The following is a 4,878-nucleotide window of genomic DNA, read 5'->3' as shown; positions in this document are numbered from 1 at the left end:
CATTGCTTGCCGCAGCAAGGGAGGCTGCAGCCACGGCAAGCCCAGGGGGGGCAGTGATACGAGGGAGTGAGTCCAGAGGGGCTGGCTGCAGGATTTGAGCGGAACCTGGTGATTTGGGGAGAGTCCAAGGAACCAGGGTCTGCTGTCAGGAAGTAGAGGCAGTCCAACGAGCAGGCATCTTGGTAATTTTCACGTAAGAGGTGAGAAGAACAGGCCAAGGCTGAGTGGTCAGGCAAGAACAAGAATCAGTGGAGAAGCCAGGCTATGCCACGGCAGCCTGGGAGCCTTGTGTGCACATCTGTGTGGGCGTGGCTCCAGAGTCTTGTTCCCATCTTGATCCATCACACTCGCCCACAGCCCTCCATCGGCCCGGCTATTCTGTGCAAGTGTGTGCTCTGCAGGGGGCCCCACAGCCTGGCTGGCAGCAATGGGTCAGCCCCCACTGTGGGGCTGCATCTCTGAGCAACTGCATGGTCAAAACGGGCTTCCTCAGCACGCGTGGGTGGGGACATCCAGCCTCGGAATGGAGCTGAGGGGAGAAGAAAGCTCACTGACCTAGGGCTTGAGAGGCAGAGCTGGAGTCCCACTGAGTGCAGGAGCGTGTTGCCAACACCTGCTGTGACAGTTCTGTCAGCACCAGACCCACTTCACAGATGCGGAAACTGAGGCTCCCTGAGATGAAGTGACTGGCCCAAACTTAGCACATATTTTGCACACAATTACATAATTAGGCACATGATTACATTATAGGTACATAATTACATAATTAGATGCATAATTAAGCAATAATTACACGATTAGATGCACAATCAGGCACATAATTAGCAAGTGGGCTGGCATTTGGCCCATGGGGGTTCTGACTCCAATCCTCCCATCTTTCCACTGCACCAGTGTGCCTGGGTCAGGACCCAGGACGCGTGCAGGGGTGCTGCTGAGCACAGGGACCCTGTGAGTATCTGTTGCCACTCACTCCTGCCGTGATGGAGCAGGAAATTGAACCTCAGATCACAAAGCCAGTGGGATCCAGCTTCAGGGGCAAGGGTGGGGGTCTGGCTCACTGCAGAGCCTGGACTCATTCTCTTTACCACCGCCATCCCTGAGAAAGGGAAGAGGCCCTTCCTGAACACACTGGTGGCCTAGGCACTAGGGCCTGGCCCTCCATCCTCATCTGCAGAGGCAGATACTCACAGAGGAAAACCAGGGCTGAGACCACAGAAGGCCAGGACCCTGTGGCTGTGGAAGGAGCCTCCAGCCAAGCCTAAAGGAAGAGGTTTCAAGGCAGCTTCCTGGAGGAGGCCCCCTGAGCTGAAGGGCAGAGAGCAGCTACGTCTGAAGACTTAGGAACAGCATGATGCATTTAAGAAGCAGCAGCCACAGGGCGGCCCTTCCTGTCCCCACCATTGTGTGACAAATCAAATTCTCAGTGAAGGCACAGAGTGAGCAAGCGGTGCGGCTACCACTCAAGGTTGGGCCCACCCGTGTCCAATTTGCACGTTTGTTCTGTTACTGGTCTGCACACAACAGATGGAATTGAGCTCCACTTCGAGATGGTGGAGGAAGGATGAGGGGAGACCAGACCCTGGCTCTGCCACTAGCCCACTCCATGTCCTGGAGCAGTGCATCCCCCCAGTCTCTCCAGATCTGAAGTGGACGATGGCCTGAGTCCATGCTTTCACACCATGTTCACAGAGCATTGTGGCCTCACAGGAGTGTCAACCCTGGGGAGGCGCAGCCACGCAGCCCAGAGCCTGTTCCAGTCTGGCCCCATGCTGGAGTTGACTTTGGGATACATCTGGCTCTGCTGCCATCTCTCTGGGACCTCCTGTTCAGAGGAGCCTCTGGGAGTGGCCACCCTCATTCAGGCTCCCCAAGTCTCCTGGGTCCCAGCCAACAGGGCTGATACAGCCGTGTGAGGTTCACCTGAGTGCCTGCCCAATACGTGGGCATTCATGAGACTGGTCTCTGGCACACAGCACCCTCTGCCCTTGGCCTTTCCTACCTACCTCACTGCTGCCTCCACACCTTCTGTCTGTCCCACTCCCATGAGGCCAAGTAGCTTAGGGTGCCCTCCTGTCAGGGGAATTTGCATTTTATTAGGATAATTGAATATTTGTGACCCAAATAAATGGGAAGCTCCCTGGCTACACCGCCTCTGCCAAAAGGAACTACCCCAGGTTCTACTTCAGCCATGAATGAGACTTTGGGGTGGTCTTTAGCCCAGAAACACACACCCTGCAGGGCTTTTGGGCACTCAGGAACCAGTCCGCTTGGACTCTCAGACGGGGAAGCGTCTCTCCCATCCGCTCTCAGAGGCCCCCATTTGGCTTTCCATGCTGGAGGGGAGGCCCCCATCCTGACCACAGCCCAGGCCTCACAGCCCGCGCCCCCAGGGGGCTCACCTAAACCACAGATGGCCCCCGAGATTCAGGCACCAGGACAGGGGTCGGGGCAGGGATGTGAGGAAAGGTCCTTCTCAGGAATGTCAAATCCTCAAGGGCTCCTCTTGCTCAGCCAAGGCTCACCCCCGTGCCGCTGGGAGGGGAGACACCCCTGTCACAGGCTGTGCTCCTGCTCTGCTGGCCCCAGCGTCTGAATCGCTAACTCTCAGCATTGTTAGACACACAGCTGGGTCACTTTTCCTCTGGGTCCTTTTGGGACTGAACTTAATCTTGCAATTTACATTTTCCGATAAACCATTCCTGACTTTGGGTAAAAGACCAAGGTCAGACTAGAATCCTTTCCCTCTCCTGTAAATTAGTGCTTTCTGGTTTGGTTTTTGTTTGCTCGCTGGCTTTGCTTGGTTTCATTTACTTTTGTCTTTATCTTGAACCTCAGAGTTGCAAACCTGGACCAGCAGCTGGCTCCTGTATAGCAGAGGGGAAGTGGGGCCTCCCATTTCTTTCCAAATGACTGAAAGCATAAATCCTGTTGGGACGGCACCCAGCAGACGGGACAGCAGAAGAAAGGGGGCGGAGTCTTCTCTGATCCCACAGCAAAGTGCTAGTGGCCCAAGGCCTGAACTTGCCAAAGCGCTCCAGTGAACTCACCCTTGAGCGCAGGCTCCTGTGCCTTCCTGAAGACCCCCTCAATGGGCCTGGCTCTGAGGAGGAGGGGAGCACCGTGCCTGGGGGACGAAGGAGCCGGCGTATGTCCAGTAACTCCTGACAGTTACACCATCCACCAGGTCAGACTGTCCATCATTTTTCCGGCTCTGCCCACAATGGGACCCCTCCCCACAGTGAGACTGGACCAGCGGGAGAGACCTGGCCCACATCAAGAGATCCAATGGCTTGTCAGCAGACAGCCACTTTTGCTGTCTCAAATGTTTGAACTGAGAGGCAAAGAAACTAGCAGCAGTTGGTGAGAAAAACTTTAAACTGAAGGGCTCATGTTGAATTGGGTGGCATGGTCAGATTAGACAGAGGCACAGAGAGAAAGAGAGAGAGAAATAGAGACAGAAACAGACACAGACAGACAGAGAAACAGAGGCAGAGAGAGAGACAGAAAGAGACAGAGACAGAGCGCACAGGGGATAGCAAGCCAGGAGAGGACAGCAAGGCCCAGCCACCGAGCAAAGAGGAGGCTGGGGTGGCAGCCCTGTGCACACGGCTGTCCTTCCCAGTCCTGAGGGTCCCCTCCCGCAGCCTGTCCCGTCCCCACAGCTGTCCTACGCACAGTAGCTGAGAAAATCGAGACACTGAGATTTTAAGTAACTTATTCAAGGTTGAGCAAAGACAAACCTGAGAGAAACAAGAAATGGGGAAAGGATTCCCTATTTAATAAATGGTGCTGGGAAAATTGGCTAGCCATAAGTAGAAAGCTGAAACTGGATCCTTTCCTTACTCCTTATACGAAAATTAATTCAAGATGGATTAGAGACTTAAATGTTAGACCTAATACCATAAAAACCCTAGAAGAAAACCTAGGTAGTACCATTCAGGACATAGGCATGGGAAAAGACTTCATGTCTAAAACACCAAAAGCAACGGCAGCAAAAGCCAAAATTGACAAATGGGATCTCATTAAACTAAAGAGCTTCTGCACAGCAAAAGAAACTACCATCAGAGTGAACAGGCAACCTACAGAATGGGAGAAAATTTTTGCAATCTACTCATCTGACAAGGGGCTAATATCCAGAACCTACAAAGAACTCAAACAAATTTACAAGAAAAAAACAAACAACCCCATCAAAAAGTGGGCAAAGGATATGAATAGACATTTCTCAAAAGAAGACATTCATACAGCCAACAAACACATGAAAAAATGCTCATCATCACTGGCCATCAGAGAAATGCAAATCAAAACCACAATGAGATACCATCTCACACCAGTTAGAATGGCGATCATTAAAATGTCAGGAAACAACAGGTGCTGGAGAGGATGTGGAGAAATAGGAACACTTTTACACTGTTGGTGGGATTGTAAACTAGTTCAACCATTATGGAAAACAGTATGGCGATTCCTCAAGGATCTAGAACTAGATGTACCATATGACCCAGCCATCCCATTACTGGGGATATACCCAAAGGATTATAAATTATGCTGCTATAAAGACACATGCACACGTATGTTTATTGCAGCACTATTCACAATAGCAAAGACTTGGAATCAACCCAAATGTCCATCAGTGACAGATTGGATTAAGAAAATGTGGCACATATACACCATGGAATACTATGCAGCCATAAAAAAGGATGAGTTTGCGTCCTTTGTAGGGACATGGATGCAGCTGGAAACCATCATTCTTAGCAAACTATCACAAGAACAGAAAACCAAACACCGCATGTTCTCACTCATAGGTGGGAACTGAACAATGAGATCACTTGGACTCAGGAAGGGGAACATCACACACCGGGGCCTATCATGGGGAGGGGGGAG

This window comes from Papio anubis, chromosome 10, assembly GCF_008728515.1.
Source record: "Papio anubis isolate 15944 chromosome 10, Panubis1.0, whole genome shotgun sequence".
Lineage (NCBI taxonomy): Eukaryota > Metazoa > Chordata > Mammalia > Primates > Cercopithecidae > Papio > Papio anubis.
This window is presented reverse-complemented; position numbering follows the sequence as displayed.